Raw genomic sequence first — 13,375 nt, forward strand, 5'->3', positions numbered from 1 at the left:
CTTTGACTGTTGTAGCATGGTTTCTGGGTTTATTCATGAAATACTAGATGATGTCACGGGCCAAGCAACAAGAGTTAAAATGTCTGTGTCTTTCTTACGGGTTCATAAGAGTTCCGGTGTTCACAGAACACAGGTGGAACCCTTTTCACTGAACGTATCTAAAGGCCCCTCTCACTGTCCGCTTACAGCCCTGAGCACCCACAGGTAACAGTCATTTTTCTCCACAACTGATTCCAGTAGGAAGTCAACTTCAACACTTACCAAGCACTCACTGACTGATATGATCCAGACTCTCCTGCGTGTTGTCAGGGTAGAAAGATGAACTAAATTAGAAACAGCTCCTTCTGGAGTAGGGCAGCCAGTGTGTCTGTGTAGAGGAGGATGCTGAGTATCAACACACATGTAAAGTAACATCACTTAAATACAAATTGGTAGATGGGATTTGAATCGTATAAAAAAGGTAAAAATTCATCAAAGAAATTCATAAGTCCTGGAATCAAGGAGTTTTCCATAATAAATTCTGAACTCAATTGTGCATTTAATTGCACTTGTTGGTTTTTCTTTTTCTTTTTCCCTTTAGTTTCCTTAGCTTTTGCACTTGACAGCCCAAGGATACATGCTTAAATATACATGACTTATGAAAACATTTTAAAGGTTCCTACACACTTTATTTTTCTCATTTATTATTAACTGTACTTTTTATTGGATATTTTATTTATTTACATTTCAAATGCTCTCCCCTTTCCCAGTTTCCCCTCCAGAAATACTCTATCCCATCCTCCTCCCACCTGCTTCTATGAGGGTGCTCCCCCACCAACCCAGCCACTCCCTTCTGCCCCCCCTGCCCTGGCATTTCCCTACACCAATTCATCAATCCTTGCCAGGACCAAGGGCTTCTCCTCCCATTGATGCCAGACAATGCCATCCTCTGCTACATATGCAGCTGGAACCATGGGTCCCTCTATGTGTACTCATTGGTTGGTGGTTTAGTCTCTGGGAGCTCTGAAGTAGTGTGGTTGATTGATATTGTTGTTCTTCCTATGGGTTACAAACCCCTTCAGGTCATTTAGTCCTTTCTCTAACTCCTCCATTGAGGACCCCGTGCTCAGTCCAATGGTTGGCTGCTAGCATCAGCCTCTATATTTGTCAGGCTCTGGCAGAGCCCCTCAGAAGACAGCTATATCAGGCCCCTGTCAGCAAGCACTTTTTGTCTGAGTTTTGTAGATGTGTGTATATGGGCTGGATTTCCAGGTGGGGCAGACTCTGAATGGCCATTCCTTCAATCCCTGCTCCAAAATTAGTCTTCCTATCTCCTCCTATTAATATTTTGTTCCCCCCTTCTAAGAAGGACTGAAGCAGCTGCACTTTGATCATCCTTGAGCTTCATGTGATTTGAGGATTGTATCATTGGTGTAATCCGAGCTTTTGGGCTAATATTCATTTATCGGTGAATGCATACCACATGTGTTCTTTTGTGATTGGATTACCTCAATCAGGATGATATTGTCTAATCCATTCATTAAGAATTCCTAAGAATTTCATGAAGTCATTGTTTCTAATAGCTAAGTAGTACTCCATTGTGTAGATGTACCACATTTTCTGTATTAATTCCTCTGTTGAAGGACATCTGGATTCTTTCCAGCTTCTGGCTATTATAAATAAGGCTGCTATTATATGTTGGAGCATCTTTTGGATCTATGCCCAGGAGTGGTATAGCTGGGTCCTCAGGAAGTACTACGTCCATTTTTCTGAGGAACTGCCAGATTCATTTCCAGACTGGTTGTACCAGTTTGCAGGAATGGTCCTTTCTCCACATCCTCGCCAGCATCTGCTATTGCCTGAGTTTTTGATCTTAGCCATTCTCACTGGTGTAAGGTGGAGTCTCAGGGTTGTTTTGATTTGCATTTCCTGATGACTAAGGATGTTGAACATTGCTTTAGGTACTTCTCAGCCATTCAGTATTCCTCAGTTGAGAATTCTTTGTTTAGCTCTGTACCCCATTTTCAATAGGGTTTTTTGGTTCTCTGTTGTCTAACTTCATGATTTCTTTGTATATATTAGATATTAGTCCTCTACTGCATGTATGATTGGTAAAGATGTTTTCCCAATCTGTCGTTGCCATTTTGTCCTATTGACAGTGTCCTTTGCCTTATAGAGGCTTTGCAACTTTATGAGATCCCATTTTTCAATTCTTGATCTTAGAGCATAAGCCATTGGTGTTCTGTTCAGGAAATTTTCCCCTGTGCCCATGTGTCTCAGGCTCTTCGCCACTTTTTCTTCTATTCGTTTCATTTTATCTGGTTTTATGTGGAGGTCTTTGACCCACTTGGACTTGACCTTTGTACACGGAGATAAGATGCATCGATCTGCATTCTTCTACTGGTGACCTCCAGTTAAACCAGCACCATTTGTATAAACTGCTGTCTAATTTCCTCTGGATGGTTTTAGCTCCTTTGTCAAAGATCAAGTGACCATAGGTGTGTGGGTTCATTTCTGGGTTTTCAATTCTATTCCACTGATCTATCTGCCTATCTCTGTACCAATACCATGCAGTTTCTGTCACAATTGCTCTGTAAACAGCTTGAGGTGAGGGATGGAGATTCCCCTGGAAGTCCTTTTATTGTTGAGAATAGTTTTTGCTATCCTGGGTTATTTGTTATTCCAAATGAATTTGCAAATTGCTCTTTCTAACTCTGAAGAATTGACTTGGAATTTTGATGAAAGTTACATTAAATCTGTAGATTGCTTTCAGTAAGATGGCCATTTTTACTCTATTAATCCTGCCAACCCATGATCATGGGACCTATTCCCATCTTCTGAGATTTTCTTCAATTTCTTTCTTCAGCGACTTGAAGTTCTTGTCATACAGATCTTTCACTTGCACGGTTAGAGTCTCACCAAGGTATTTTATATTATTTGTGACTATTGTGAAGGGTGTCATTTCCTTAATGTCTTTCTCCACCTGTTTATTCTTTAAATAGAGGAAGGCTACTGATTTGAGTTAATTTTATATCCAGCCATGTTGCTGAAGTTGTTTATCAGGTTTAGTAGTTCTCTGGTGTAATGTTTGGAGTGACTTAAGTACACTATCATATCTGCAATGAGTGATATTTTGGCTTCTTCCTTTCCAATTTGTATCCCTTTGACCTCCTTTTGCTGTTTCATTGCTCTAGCTAGGACTTCGAGTACTATATTTAATACAGAGGGAGAGAGTGAGCAGCCTTGTCTATTCCCTGATTTTAGTGGGATTGCTTCAAGTTTCTCTCCCTTTCATTTGATGTTGACTACTAGTTTGCTGTATATTGCTTTTACTGTATTTAGATATGGACCTTGAATTCCTGATCTTTCCAAGACTTTTACCATAAAGGGATGTTGAATTTTGTCAAGTGCTTTCTCGTCATCTAATGAGATGATCATGTGGGTTTTTTTCTTTGAGTTTGTTTATACAATAAATTACATTGATGGATTTCTGTGTATTAAACCACCCCAGCATCCCTGGGAAGAAGCCTATTTCATCATGATGGATGATGGTTTTGATGTGTTCTTGGATTTTGTTTCAAAGAATTATAGTGAGTATTTTTTATCAATTGGATAAAAAATTGGATATCAATTGGATAGGAAATTGGTCTGAAGTTATATTTCATTGTTGGGTCTTTATGTGGTTTAGGTATAAGCATAATTGTTTCTTAGAATGAATTGAGTAATGTTCCTTCTGTTTCTATTTTGTGGAATAGTTTGAAGAGTATTGGTATTAGAGACCTTCTTTGAATGTCTAATAGTATTCTCCACTAAACCCATCTAGTCCTGGGCTTTTTTTGGTTGGGTGACTTTTAATAACTGCTTCTATTTCTTTAGAGGTTATGGGACTGTTTAGATGGTTTATCTGATCCTGATTTAACTTTAGTACTGAAATGTTCCATTTCATCCAGATTTTCCAGTTTTGTTGAGTATAGGCTTTTGTAGTAGGATCTAATAACTTTTTGGATTTCCTCGAATTCTGTTTCTATGTCTCCCTTTTTCATTTCTGATTTTATTAATTTGGATACTGACTCTGTGCCCTCTGTTAGTCTAGCTAAGGATTTATCTATCTTACTGATTTTCTCAAAAGACTGCTCTTGGTTTTGTTGATTCTTTGTATAGTTCTTTTTGTTTCTAATTGGTTGATTTCAGCCCTGAGTTTGATTATTTCCTGCCTGCTACTCCTCTTGGGTGTATTTGCCTCTTTTTGTTCTAGAACTTCTAGGTGTGCTGTCAAGCTGCTAGTGTATGCTCTCTCCAGTTTTTTTTTGTTTGTTTGTTTGTTTGTTTGTTTTTGGAGGCACTCAGAGCTATGAGTTTTCCTCTTAGCACTGCTTTCATTGTGCCCCATAAGTTTGGGTATATTGTGCCTTCATTTTCCTTAAATTCTAAAAAATCTTAAATTTCTTTATTTCTTCCTTGACCAAATTATCATTAAATAGAGCATTGTTCAACTTCCATGTGTATGTGGGCTTTCTGTCGTTATTATTGTTATTGAAGACCAGTCTTAGTCTGTGGTTATCTGAAAGGATACATGAGATTATTTCAATCTTCTTGTATCTGTTGGGGCCAGTTTTGTGACTGATTATATGGTCAGTTTTGGAAAAGGTACCATGAGTTGCTGAGAAGAAGATATATTCTTATGTTTTAAGATGAAATGTTTTATATATGTATGTATGTATATATGTGTGTGTGTGTGTGTGTGTGTGTGTGTGTGTGTGTGTGTGTGTGTGTTAAATCCATTTGGTTCATAACTTTTGATAGCTTCATTGTGCCTGTTTAGTTTCTGTTTCCATGATCTGTCCATTGATGAGAGTGGGGTGTTAAAGTCTCCCACTATTGTTCCATGAGTTGCTATGTGTGCTTTGAGCTTTACTAAAGTTTCTTTTATGAATGTGGGTGCCCTTCCATTTGGAGTACAGATTATCAGAATTAAGAGAGTTCAGTTTAGTAAGTGTTTCTTTGATGAGTGTGAAGTGTCCTTGCTTATCTTTTTTGATAACTTTTGGTTGAAAGTCAATTTTTTTTCAATATTAGAATGGCTATTCCAGCTTGTTTCTTGGGACCATTAGCTTGGACTTTTTTTTTCCAACCTTTTACCCTGAGGTAGTATCTATCTTTTTCACTGAGGGGCATTTTCTGTATGCAGCAAAATGCAGGGTCTTGTTTACATGTCCAGTCTCTTAATCTCTGTCTTTTTATTAGAGAATTGAATCCATTGATGTTAGGAAGAGTGGTCGTTTCCTGTTATTTTTGTTGTTAGAGGTGGAATTATGTTTCTGTGGGTATCTTCTTTTGGGTTGGTCGAGAGAAGATTAATTTCTTGCTTTTTCTAGGGTGTAGTTTCCCTCCTTGTGTTGGAGTTTTCCATCCATTATCCTTTGTAGGGCTGGATTTGTAGAAAGATATTGTGGAAATTTGGTTTTGTTATGAAATATCTTGGTTTCTCCATCTATGTTATTGAGAGTTTTGCTGAATATAGTAGCCTGGGCTGTCATTTGTGTTCTCTTAGGGTCTGTATGACATCTGCCGAGGATCTTCTGTCTTTCATAGTCTCTGGTGAGAAGTCTGGTATAATTCTGATAGGTCTGCCTTTATATGTTACTTGACCTTTATCCCTTACTGCTTTTAAAATTATTTCCTTGTTTTGTGCATTTAATGTTTTGATTATTATGTGACAGGAAGAATTTCTTTTCTGGTCCAGTCTATTTGGAATTCTGCAGGCTTCTTGTATGTTTATGGGCATCTCTTTTTTTAGGTTAGAGACATTTTCTTCTATAATTTTGTTGAAGATATTTATTGGCCCTTTAATTTGGGATTCTTCGCTCTCTTCTATACCTATTATCCTTAGGTTTGGTCTTCTCATTGTGTCCTATATTTCCTGATGTTCTGGGTTAGGAGCCTTTTGCATTGTGCATTTTCTTTGACTGTTGTGTCAATGTTTTCTATGGTATCTTCTGCATCTGAGATTCTCTCTTCAGTCTCTGTATTCTGTTGGTGATGGGTGATGCTTGCATCTATGACTCCTGATCTCTTATGTTTTATATCTCCAGATATTTCTTTCTTTGTTATTTTTTGTTGTTTCAATTTCCATTTTTAAATCCTGGATGATTTTGTTTAATTCCTTCACCTGTTTGGTTGTGTTTTCCTGTAATTCTTTAAGGGATTTTTGTGTTTCCTCTGAAGAGCTTCTACTTGTTTACCTGTGTTCTCCTGTATTTCTTTGAGGGAGTTATGTCCTTCTTAAAGTCCTCTGTCATCATCATGAGATGTGATTTTAAATCTGAATCTTGCTTTTCCAATGTGTTGGGGTATCCAGGACTTGCTGTAGTGGAGGAACTGGGTTCTGATGATGCCAAGTAGCCTTGGTTTCTTTTGCTTAGGTTCTTGTGTTTGCCTCTTGCCATCTGGTTATCTCTGGTGTTAGTGATCTTGCTGTCTCTGACTGGAACCTGTTCCTCCTGTGAGCCTGTGAGCATGTGAGCCTGTGAACTTAGGAGTGTCAGTGCTCCTGGGAGACCAGCTCTCTCTCTCTCTCTCTCTCTCTCTCTCTCTCTCTCTCTCTCTCTCTCTCTCTCTCTCTCTCTCTGCAGGATTTGGATCCAGAGAGCTGTGCTACAGGGTTAACTGTGGGGCACAGATGGAGACCAGAAGGATATTGTCCCCAGTTGCTCTGAGGTTCCTGAGACCTGTGGTCTCCTGGCAGGTTCCTCTTTGGCCAATTATTGGAACAAAAGTGTTTACCTCACCTATGAACTTAAAAGTACAGCACTCCTGGGAAACCAGCTCTCTCTGGGCAGTATTTGGGTCCAGAAAGCTATGCCACAATGTTAACTCTGGAGTGCAGATGGAGACCCTTTGTTTATTTTTCAATAATATTTTTTGAAATCTCACTGGCTCAAACACATTTTTATTATTGGTTATTTTGTTTACAATTCAAATGTTGCCCCCCTTCCTGATTACCCCTCTGCAAGCTCCCTATCCCTTTTCCCTTCCCCCTGCCTCTAAGAGGGGTGCTCCCCCACTCACCCACCCACCTCACCACCTAAGCATCCTCCTGTATTGTGGCATCGAGTCTTCACAAGGCCTTACCTCCCCCTGATGCAAGATGAGGCAGTCCTCTGCCACATCTACAGTTGGAACCATGGAGTCCCTCCATGAGTTTCTTTTGTTGGTGTTTTTGTCCCTTGGAGTTCTGGGGAGTCTGGTTAGTTGATATTTTTGTTCTTCCTATGGGGTTGCAATCCTCTTCAGCTCCTTTAGTCTTTCCCCTAACTCTTCCCTTGGGGTTGCCCCTGCCCAGTCCTATGGTTGGCTAAGAGCATCTGTATTCGTAGTGGTCAGGCTCTGGCACAGCTTCTCAGGTAACCATGATACCAGGCTCCTGTCAGGAAGTGTTTCTTCACATCAGCAATAGTGTTTGGGTTTGGCATCTGCAGGTGGGGCAGTCTCAAGATGGCCTTTCCTTCAGTCTCTGTTCCACATAGTCTCTGTATTTTCTTTAGACAGAAACAATTCTGGGTTAAAATTTTTGAGATGGGTTTGTGGCCCCAACCTTCAACTGGGTACTGTGTCTACTGGATACAGTCTCTACAGGTTCTATCTCCCCTGTGTTAGGCATTTTGGCTAACGTCATCCCTGTTCAGTCCTTGGAGCCTCTTAACTTCCCTGGCATCTGGGACTTTCTAGTGGCTAACCCCATTTCCCATCCTCCATCACTATACACCTCCATTCAATTTCCTGACTGTCTGAACTTCTCCATCTCTTTCCACACCTCATCCAACCCCCCCCCCCACTTTTCTTGTGTGCTATATGATCAAGTAGAAAGCACATAAAATTAGACATGCCTAAATCTGCTTGCTGGCCAGAGCTGGACATCCTGTTTGTTTTTCAAACGGTGTCTCACTATGCTGCCCAAGCTCTCCCAGAACGCTTATGCTCAGGAGTTCTTCTTGCTTCAGCCTGTTGATCAGCTAGACCCTCAGTCGTGTCCCAGCATCCTGCTGACACCATTCTTTCTAAAAGGATGTTTTGTGTGTGTATGAATGTTTACATGTATGTATGTGTACCATGCGCATGCCTCCTTTGCTCACCGGAAGAGGGAATTGTATCCTTTGGAACCGAACTTAGGTTCTGAGCTACCATGTGGGTGCTCACAATCAAACCCAGGTCTTCCTTAAGAACACTAAGTACTCTTAACTGCTAAGCTATCTCTTCAGCTCTCTGAACATTCTTTGTTTCTCAATGTTGTCTGATTATTAATCATTTTTGGCTCAATCATTTTAGCTATGCTTAATTTCTTTTTTAAAAAAGATTTATCTATTTATTTGTTTACTTATTTACTTATTATCTGTAAGTACACTGTAGCTGTCTTCAGAGACACCAGAAGAGGGCGTCAGATCTCATTACAGATGGTTATGAGCCACCATGTGGTTGCTGAGATTTGAACTCAGGACCTCTGGTAAGGCAGTCAGTGCTCCTAACCACTGAGCCATCTCTCCAGCCCATCTAGGCTTAGTTTCTTGAAAAGCCCGCTTCTGGCAATCCAAAACTAGAACTGACGGGGCTGGCAGCCCAGAAATGCTAACTGTCACAAATAAAAGGCAAAGAGGCAAGATGAAGAAATGAGGAGCACAGGGAGAAAGACAGATGCAGAGCACTCAGCAAGTTCTCGGCCAGGCTTCAGATGCCAGTGCAGAAGGAAGCAAGGGCTACCCAGGAGTGGCCACTCCCACCTGAATTCCAGTGCACACTCACCAAGTTGCAAACTCATCGTCATATTCAAGCAGTGAGGATCTTATTTAAGATGTAGCAAATGGAGATCCAAAGACTTTAGTAGATTTCCAAGTTACTAGAAAATGTTGCATGGGTGCCTTGATAACAGTTACATCACAAAAGGAAGCATAACAGTCTTGATTATTGACGCATGTTTATAATAAGGAATATTCAAATATTATTAAGCTTTCCTGAAATTAAATAAGATATTAAGAAAAATCTAATTCAGCAGACCTTGGGAGTTTTTATTTTTAAGTCCAATCAGTTCTGAAGCTGAGAGTGCTGGAGAGAACGGAGATTTTGATCCAAGAATTGTAAACTCATGCTAAATGTAATATCTCTCAGGTATTTTAATTTGGACATTTGAAATTCTCAGTGAATGTCTGTGAATAATATTTGCTGATGTTAAAAAAAAATACTAAATGAGTTAGGCCTAATGGCATAAGCCTGTGATTGCCAGATACTCAGAAAGTTGGCAAGGTTGAATTTCAAGCGAGCCTGGGAAAGTTATTGAGGCCTTTTCCCAAATCAATTTCAAAGCAGATCAAGAGCCAGAGCTGTGGCTGTAACTCAGTGCTTATGTGCTTTTCTAGCACACACCAGGCCCTGGTTTGATTCCCAGCACCACAAAACAACAACGGTAACAGCAATATAATATCTCACATAACACAGAAGGAACACCCATTCAGAGCCTGCCCCACATGTGGCCCATACATATACAGCCACCCAATTAGACAAGATAGATGAAGCAAAGAAGTGCAGGCAGACAGGAGCCGGATGTAGATCTCTCCTGAGAGACACAGCCAGAATACAGCAAATACAGAGGCGAATGCCAGCAGCAAACCACTGAACTGAGAATAGGACCCCCGTTGAAGGAATCAGAGAAAGAACTGGAAGACCTTGAAGGGGCTTGAGACCCCTTATGAACAACAATGCCAAGCAACCAGAGCTTCCAGGGACTAAGCCACTACCTAAAGACTATACATGGACTGACCCTGGACTCTGACCTCATAGGTAGCAATGAATAGCCTAGTAAGAGCACCAGTGGAATGGAAAGCCCTGGGTCCTGCTAAGACTGAACCCCCAGTGAACGTGATTGTTGGGGGGAGGGCGGCAATGGGGAAAGGATGGGGAGGGGAACACCCATAAAGAAGGGGAAGGGGAGGGATTAGGGGGATGTTTGCCTGGAAACCGGGAAAGGGAATAACACTCGAAATGTAAATAAGAAATACTCAAGTTAATTTAAAAAAAATAATAATATCTCACATATATCTACGTACAGTAATATAGTTTAGTAATCATACCTCATGGTTGAGATGCAACATTAATACATTTTACATTATTGCCCAATTGGGGTTTTTTGGTTGGTTGGTTGGTTGGTTGGTTTTATTTTTAGAATGGCATGCTAAATTTTGCCACTAGGTGGCTCTTCTTATAGTCAACCAGGTGAATGGCTCAAATGTTTTGCCATGGAGAATATATGATTCCTTTAAAGATCTTTTTAAGGGGCTGGAGAGATGGCTCAGGGGTTAAGAGCACTGACTGTTCTTCCAGAGGTCCTGAGTTCAATTCCCAGCAACCACATGGTGGCTCACAACCATCTGTAATGGGATCCAATGCTTTCTTCTCTGTGTCTGAAGGCAGCTACAGTGTACTTATACATGATAAATAAATAAATCTTTAAAGATCTTTTTAAAATAAATAGCAGTGGAATAAAATCAGTTGAAGAAAATGGGGGAAACTAAGTTCTGTGTGGTGTGTGTGTGTGTGTGTGTGTGTGTGTGTGTGTGTGCGCGCGCGCGCATATATAAGAGACAGGAAGGCTCTTAGCATAACATCTCTTAGGAGATGGTCATGCTCTCATGAGAGCAGGAATATTAGGAATATTATAGAAAGGAAAGGGATCAACAAGGGGATACAGAGGAGACGGGGAAGAGGACAAATAACAACAAAGTAAGGAAGTGCTGTCCTAAACTCCATTACTTTCTATGCTAATTTAAGAAGGCTAATCCACAGGAGAGGCCTCCACACTCCTGATACCTATGTAGAATGCAGGAAAGGCAGCTCCACAACAGAGGCTGTCTAGAGTGGGGCCTCACCACTTACCAGGGAAACCTGGATTATTTCTCCTGGATTTCTCACTCTGCTTTCAGTGTCTGAAGCAGGTTGGCATTTGAAGTTGTTCAAGAAACAGCTCTGCTAGCATTTGAGGGAACAGAACAGACATTTATCCCAACAGGATATTCTTTCCCTAAAGTAAATAGTAGAGTTGAGCCCTGAAGGTCTTCATTTAACTGCAGCAACAACTGGGCATGGTAGCTCACACCTTTAATCCTAGTACTCAGGAGGCAGAGGCAAGTGGACCTCTGTGAGTTCACTGCCACCCCAAGACAGCAGGGGCTATGTAGAGAGATCCTGTTTGAAAAGTAATAATAAATAAGATATATAAACCCAGCACCCATGCTGGCTGGCTGGGCCCCAGTAGTGGCTGTGCTTGCTGCTGTAATCTGCATCAGCTTGGGTAGAATACTTAATTTGCTTAGACTCCCTCAAACGGGAAGTGAATATAACAGAAGGTCACTGTGAAGATAAAAGTAGTCAGCATAAGTGAAGCTCGTAGAGAAGTTGCTGTGTTTAAGTACTTTGTGTATAAGGGAAGAATGCCCACATATACGTGGAAATTGAACAATGCTCTACTCAATGATAACCTAGTCAAGGAAGAAATAAAGAAAGAAATTAAAAACTTTTTAGAATTTAATGAAAATGAAGATACAACATACCCAAACTTATGGGACACAATGAAAGCTGTGCTAAGAGGAAAACTCATAGCACTGTGTGCCTGCAGAAAGAAACAGGAAAGAGCATATGTCAGCAGCTTGACAGCACACCTAAAAGCTCTAGAGCAAAAAGAAGCAAATACACCCAGAAGGAATAGAAGGCAGGAAATAATTAAACTCAGAGCGGAAATCAACAAAGTAGAAACAAAAAGGACCATAGAAAGAATCAACAGAACCAAAAGTTGGTTCTTTGAGAAAATCAACAAGATAGATAAACCCTTAGCCAGACTAACGAGAGGACACAGAGAGTGTGTCCAAATAAACAAAATCAGAAATGAAAAGGGAGACATACCTACAGATTCAGAGGAAATTCAAAAAATCATCAGATCTTACTATAAAAGCCTATATTCAACAAAACTTGAAAATCTACAGGAAATGGACAATTTCCTAGACAGATACCAGGTACCGAAGTTAAATCAGGAACAGATAAACCAGTTAAACAACCCCATAACTCCTAAGGAAATAGAAGCAGTCATTAAAGGTCTCCCAACCAAAAAGAGCCCAGGTCCAGACGGGTTTAGTGCAGAATTCTATCAAACCTTCATAGAAGACCTCATACCAATATTATCCAAACTATTCCACAAAATTGAAACAGATGGATCACTCCCGAATTCCTTCGATGAAGCCACAATTACTCTTCTACCTAAACCACACAAAGACCCAACAAAGAAAGAGAACTTCAGACCAATTTCCCTTATGAATATCTACGCAAAAATACTCAATAAAATTCTGGCAAACTGAATCCAAGAGCACATCAAAACAATCATCCACCATGATCAAGTAGGCTTCATCCCAGGCATGCAGGGATGGTTTAATATACGGAAAACCATCAACGTGATCCATTATATAAACAAACTGAAAGAACAAAACCACACGATCATTTCATTAGATGCTGAGAAAGCATTTGACAAAATTCAACACCCCTTCATGATAAAAGTCCTGGAAAGAATAGGAATTCAAGGCCCATACCTAAACATAGTAAAAGCCATATACAGCAAACCAGTTGCTAACATTAAACTAAATGGAGAGAAACTTGAAGCAATCCCACTAAAATCAGGGACTAGACAAGGCTGCCCACTCTCTCCCTACTTATTCAATATAGTTCTTGAAGTTCTAGCCAGAGCAATCAGACAACAAAAGGAGGTCAAGGGGATACAGATCGGAAAAGAAGAAGTCAAAATATCACTATTTGCAGATGATATGATAGTTTATTTAAGTGATCCCAAAAGTTCCACCAGAGAACTACTAAAGCTGATAAACAACTTCAGCAAAGTGGCTGGGTATAAAATTAACTCAAATAAATCAGTAGCCTTCCTCTACACAAAAGAGAAACAAGCCAAGAAAGAAATTAGGGAAACGACACCCTTCATAATAGACCCAAATAATATAAAGGACCTCGGTGTGACTTTAACCAAGCAAGTAAAAGATCTGTACAATAAGAACTTCAAGACACTGAAGAAAGAAATTGAAGAAGACCTCAGAAGATGGAAAGATCTCCCATGCTCATGGATTGGCAGGATTAATATAGTAAAAATGGCCATTTTACCAAAAGCAATCTACAGATTCAATGCAATCCCCATCAAAATACCAATCCAATTCTTCAAAGAGTTAGACAGAACAATTTGCAAATTCATCTGGAATAACAAAAAAACCCAGGATAGCTAAAACTATCCTCAACAATAAAAGGACTTCAGGGGGAATCACTATCCCTGAACTCAAGCAGTATTACAGAGCAATAGTGATAA

General features: G+C 40.1%; 1 long non-coding RNA gene across 2 annotated transcripts in view; it reads right to left on the reverse strand.

The window, feature by feature from the left end:
* The window catches only part of LOC103691511 (uncharacterized), a 131,590-nt gene extending 124,073 nt beyond the window's left edge, over nt 1-7,517 (reverse strand). For both annotated transcript variants that reach the window (XR_015671281.1, XR_015671280.1), the window contains exons 1-2: nt 7,111-7,517; nt 262-367 (exon numbers count right to left, since the gene is read on the reverse strand). This is a non-coding gene — a long non-coding RNA (uncharacterized LOC103691511). The remainder of the gene's footprint in view (nt 1-261; nt 368-7,110) is intronic.
* Between the last annotated feature and the right edge of the window lie 5,858 nt (nt 7,518-13,375).

Source organism: Rattus norvegicus, chromosome 2, assembly GCF_021556685.1.
Source record: "Rattus norvegicus strain SHRSP/BbbUtx chromosome 2, alternate assembly SHRSP_T2T, whole genome shotgun sequence".
NCBI classification, from domain to species: domain Eukaryota; kingdom Metazoa; phylum Chordata; class Mammalia; order Rodentia; family Muridae; genus Rattus; species Rattus norvegicus.